Here is a 6,412-nt window from a genome sequence, read left to right on the forward strand (position 1 = left end):
GAGCATTCCCCCATCCCAGAAAAAGCCTCGTGCCGCGGCGCCCAAGAACAGGGCCGCGACGCTCCTTCGCGAACCCATAAATCTGGGTTTTCCCCTGCGTTTTTCCAGAGCTCAAACAACTCCAATTCAACCCAAACAAGTACCTAAGCCCCAAAATCAATTTAAAACCCCAAATGAACCCTGTAACAACCTATAAACATCAAAAACAAACTCAATTACACAATCACACTCAAAATCCACTCTTGAGTTTCAAATTTTAGAAGTTCAAACCATGGCTTCTAAAACATAATCCAAAGCTTAAAAACTATAAATCATGCCTCTAAAATCTTAAACCACATCAGATACGAAATTTAAACATGCTAAGGATTCCTACCTCAATCAAAGCTCAGCTTGAACTCTTCTCAATTCCAGCTTCAAGCCCCCTTTCCTTTTGATTATCCTACTAAATTTCCAAGTAAAACCAGCCATATTTCCTTTAAGTTCCCACACTTAATCTCTGTAAATTCAAGCTTAATTTCAACAAAGACAGAGCACAAATTCTTACCTTTGATCAATCCTTGGTTAAATTCGAATTTGGTTGCCTCAAACTCCCTTAATTCCCTTCTAGGTTTCAAGAATTCACCTTCCTTCTTGCTTCCCTTCCTTTCTAGCCCTTTCTCCAAATTCAGCATAAACCCAATTCTAGCTAAGTGTTATACGTGAATCATTATCCCTTCAGCTGAAGCTTATCTACCCTTAGCCAAATGACCATCTTACCCCTCATAATAATCCTTCCCTAACTAAACCTCAAAGCCCTTTTTTGTCATTTCATTTCTATTACTATTCTACCACTTTCCATTACAACTTGTTACTCTTAGGAGTTACTAATGGTTACTCAGGTTACTCAATCACCAATAACCACAAATTCTCAACTCAACTCACGAAATTCCCAAAGTACCCCTAGGCTCCTCCCGAGCCGGGTATAAAATCCCGTTGTGACTTTTAAATTAACTAGCTCCCTAGGACCGTCTCGGCACATGCATCACATTAATATCACCACACCCACGTGGTACAAATCACATAATACAATTATCACGTTTATGCCCTCAGCGGGCTAAAATTACCAATTTACCCCTATCATGCAAACGGGGTCCACATGCATATTTATACCACCTAAACATGCATTCTGATCACATATTCATTCAAATTAATATATTATCGTGTTAATCCACTTATTGCCCTCCAGGCATGCTAATCAAGGTCCTAAACCTTATTAGCAACTTGGGGTGTTACAATTATCCCCTCCTTACAAGAATTTCGTCCTCGAAATTACCTGAACAACTCGGGATGTCGCTCCCGCATATCAGACTCAAGCTCCCACGTCGCCTCTTCAACCTTGCTGTTTCTCCACAGCACTTTAACCAAGGCGATGGTCTAGCTCCCAAGACTTTGTCCTTCCTATTCAGGATCTGAACAGGCTTCTCCTCATATGATAAATCCTGATCCAACTCCCAGTTCCCATAGCTCAACACATGAGTAGTATCTGATACATATTTCTGAAGCATGGACACATGAAACACATCATGAACCCCTGATAGAGCTGGAGGCATTGCTAATCTGTAAGCTACCTCTCCAACTCGTTCCAGAACCTCAAAGGGGCCAACAAACCTGGGACTCAGATTGCCCCGAACACCGAATCGTTTCACTCCTCTCAGGGGTGAAACCCTGAGGAACACATGATCGCCGACCTGAAACTCCACATTCCTGCATCTCAGATCTGAGTAACTCTTCTGACGACTATGGGAGGCGAGCATACGAGCTCTAATCTTCTCAATTGCCTCATTGGTCCTCTGAACCATCTCAGGACCTAAATATCTTCTCTCACCGATCTCATCCCAATGTATCAGTGACCTGCACTTTCTTCCATACAGCATTTCATAAGGAGCTACTCCGATAGTCGCTTGATTGCTATTTTTGTACGAGAACTCAATCAATGGGAGATATTTGCTCCAAGATTCCCCTAAATCTAACACACAGGCTCGTAACATGTCTTCCAGTATCTGAATCGTCCTCTAAGACTGTCCATCTGCCTGAGGATGATAAGCGGTACTGAATCGTAGCTGTGTGCCCATTGCCTTCTGCAGGCTCTCCCAAAACTTGGAGGTGAAGGTGGGGTCTCTGTCGAATACTATCGACCTCGGACCCCCATGAAGTCGGACAATTTCCTTCACATAAAGCTCAGCGTACTGCTCCACGGTATAAGTTGTTCTCACAGGTAAAAAGTGGGCGGACTTAGTATACCTGTGTACAATCACCCACATCGAATCATGCTGACCCACGGTCTTCGGCAATCCAACAACAAAGTCCACAGTAACATCCTCCCACTTCCACTCAGGAATTCCTATAGGCTGCAATAACCCTGCTGGCCTCTGATGTTCAGCCTTAATCTGCTGACAAGTTAGGCACCTTGCCACATAGTCTACCACATCCCTCTTCATGCCTGACCACCAGTACAAAACTTTCAAATCTTGGTACATCTTCGTAGTACCTGGGTGTAAAGAGTAGGGAGTGGTATGAGACTCATCCAGAATCTCTCGCCGAATATCTAAGTCAATCGATACACAAATTCGTCCCTTGTACTTCAGTAAGCCCATCTCTGAGAAAGAGAAGTCCTTAATTGTTCCAGCTAGGACATTCTCCCTACGTTCAACTAACTGGGGATCCTTTCCCTGTGCTTCCTTAATCCTCTCAAGGAGCGTGGACTGAAGAGTAATGTTCGCTAACCTACCAACCACTAACTCTATACCTGCTCTAGCCATCTCCTCAGCTAGTCTGTCTGATACCTGCCTCGAACTAAACAACTGTCCTGGGCCCTTCTGGCTCAATGCATCAGCCACCACATTAGCCTTCCCAGGATGATACAGGAGTTCACAATCGTAATCCTTTACCAACTCTAGCCACCGCCTTTGGCGCATATTCAGATCTTTCTGGGTAAAGAAATACTTTAAATTTTTGTGATCTGTATATATCTCGCACCTTTCGCCATACAAGTAATGTCTCCAAATCTTAAGTGCGAATACCACCGCTGCCAACTCCAGATCATGCGTGGGATACCTCTGCTCGTACTCCTTTAACTACCTTGATGCATAAGCTATTACCTTCCCATCTTACATCAACACACATCCCAAACCCTGTCTAGAAGCGTCACAATAAACCACGAACTTCTCATTGCCTGTCGGCAGGCTTAACACTGGTGCAGTAATCAGTCGCCGCTTCAACTCCTTGAAACTATTCTCACACCGATCTGTCCATACATACTTGGTATTCTTCCTAGTCAACTTTGTCAATGGAGTAGCAATTCTGGAGAATCCCTCTACAAACCGTCGGTAGTACCCTGCCAATTCAAGAAAACTTCTAACCTCAGGAACACTGCTCGGTCTAGGCCAATCTCTCACTGCCTCTATCTTACTTGGGTCAACTAGTATCCCCTCCTTACTAACGATATGGCCCAGAAATGTAACCTGCGGTAACCAAAATTCGCACTTACTAAACTTAGCATATAACTTATGCTCTCTTAATCACTGTAACACCAGGCGCAGATGATGCTCATGCTCTGTCTCTGACCGGGAGTATACTAGTATATCATCGATAAATACAATCACGAACTTATCTAGGTAGTCCTTGAAAATTCTATTCATCATATCCATGAAAACTGCTGGGGCATTGGTTAATCCAAAGGACATAACCAGAAATTCATAATGCCCGTACCTTGTCCGAAAAGCTGTCTTCGGATACCTCCTCTTTCATTCTCAACTAATGATAGCCTGACCGAAGATCGATCTTTGAAAACACCGTACTCCCCTGTAGCTGATCAAATAAATCATCAATCCTAGGCAGTGGATACTTATTCTTAATGGTCAGCTTATTTAACTCCCTGTAGTCAATGCACATCCTAAGTGACGCATCCTTCTTCTTGACAAATAGCACTGGAGCACCCCATGGTGAGAAGCTTGGTCTAATGAACCCTAAATCCAATAGCTCCTTTAATTGAATCTTCAACTCTTTTAACTCTGTCGGAGCCATTCTATAGGGTGCCCTGGAAACTGGCTCCACCCCCGGTGCCAACTCTATGACGAACTCAATCTCTCGCTACGGCGGCAACCCCGGCAGGTCCACTGGAAATAAGTCTGGAAACTCGCATACCAACCTGGTTTCATTCGGTCCCACTGTCACCACCTTAGAGGTATCTATAACACTCGCTAGGAATCCTATGCAACCTTCCTACATCAGGTCTCTAGCCTTCAGTGCGGAAATCATAGGCACTCGCGATCCATTCACCGTCCCCACAAACACAAAAGGCACCTCGCCTTCTGGTTCAAAAGTCACCATATGCCGCTTGTAATCAATCGTTGCTCCATACCTCATTAACCAATCCATCCCTAATATCATATCAAAATCATCCATGTCTAACTCAACCAAATCAACAAACAATTATCTACCGTCTATCTCTACTGGTAATGCTCTAACCCACCTCCTAGAGACTACTGGTTCTCCTGTTGGCAACAAAGTCTGAAAACCCCTAGCATACACAATACTAGGTCTACAAAGCTGGTCTATCACCCTATCAGATACAAATGAGTGGGTAGCCCCCAAATCAATCAATGCAGTATACAAAGAATCAGTGCTAGAGATCTGACCTGTCACAACTGAGGGACTCGCCTCCGCCTTAGTCTGAGTCAAAGTGAATACCCTGGCGGGATCGAGACTATCTCCCTTCTTTGGCTCTTCCTTCTTAGCTTGTGGGCAGTCTTTCTTCAGATGGTTGGCACTCCCACAGATAAAACATGCCCTAATCCGGCACTCACCCTAATGTCGTCATCTGCACCGAGGACACACTGGAAAACTCCTCCAGTTGTCACCACTGCCCTGACGGCCACCAATAGAATCCCGCACTCTCCTATCAGAACTAGGAGGAGTAAATGAATCTAGAACCCTTCTTTTCTGCTCGATGGGGCCACTGCCCCGACTAGACACAACAAAAGGAGGTACCGTCCTCCTGGCATCGCGCCTAACAGCGTTGTCCTTCCATATCTGATCCTCAGCCCTCTCTGTAGTAAGGGCCTTATCCACAGCTTGAGCATAAGTGGTGGTCTCTGGAATCAATGTAATATTCACATCACGGGCGATCATCACATTCAACCCCCGTATGAATCTATCTCTGCTGGCCGCATCCGTCGGCACTAAGTCTGGCGCAAACTTTTCCAGTCTGTCGAATCTCAGGGCGTACTCAGTAACTGATAACCTGTTCTGAGTCAGGCTGATAAACTCATCAACCTTCGCAGCTCGAACTTCTATGCTGTAGTATTTCTCATTAAAGATACTCTTAAATTCTTCCCATGTCATGACTGCAACATTCCTCTGCTGACTCACCACATCCCACCAGATGCGGGCATCCTCCCTAAGCATGTAGCTAGCACAAGCTACCCTTTCACTTCCTTCGACCCTCATAAAGTCGAAGATCAAGGAAATCATGTTCATCCACTTCTCTTCCCGCAGTGGGTCCGATCCACCCTCAAAGGTAGGAGGTTGTTGCTTCCTCAATCTTTCGTACAACGGTTCCCACCTGTTCTCAGTCACAGGCTGAACCGGCACTGGCGCCACATTCTGCGGTATTGGTAACCCTGTAACCTGTGGAGGGGCCTGTTGCCTCATCTGACGGAGTTATTCCTCTGTTCTCTACAGTCTAGCCTCCATTTCGGCCAATATCTGTTGCCAGTTATGTGGGGCAGGTGGAGGGTCCTGACCCTGATTATCATCCTCAGCTCTGCTGCCGTGGAGTCTAGATGATTGCCGAGGCATTACAACTATATGCCTGCAATCAGTGACACCGCTCATCAGGCATGATAACAAAATCCAATTCCACCTCCCATTCCCAACAACCAACCAACAACAACAATCCAGATAAAATACAAATAGCATATAACACACAACGGGCCTTGCCCTGGCATCATGCATATGTTATTTCATTCATCATGCTATTTATAAGCTAAGTAGGCAAACAAGGCATTCAAGTACATATTCAATTATATTAATCAACCATACCAATTAACCCTGAGTCGAGCTTTTCAATGGTAGCATGCGTACATGTTCAGTCAATCTCTAGAACCAATAAACCTTGGCTCGCTCTAATACCAAGTTGTAACGCCCTACTACATTAGAGTCGTTACTAAGTGGGTTTATAAAGTGCAATTAACTTGCTAAGCGAGGTTTTTAGAACAAAAGTGTGATTAAATAGGAAGTCTTGGCTGTAATCTTAAAAAGTACTCGATTTCATTAAAATTCAAGAGTTTAACATTCGGGATCCCAAAACAAGGTTTGTAAAATATTTACAATTCAAAATAGGTTTACAGATGACTAACTATCAAAACATAGT

Source organism: Humulus lupulus, chromosome X (genome assembly GCF_963169125.1).
Source record: "Humulus lupulus chromosome X, drHumLupu1.1, whole genome shotgun sequence".
Classification (NCBI taxonomy): Eukaryota; Viridiplantae; Streptophyta; class Magnoliopsida; order Rosales; family Cannabaceae; genus Humulus; species Humulus lupulus.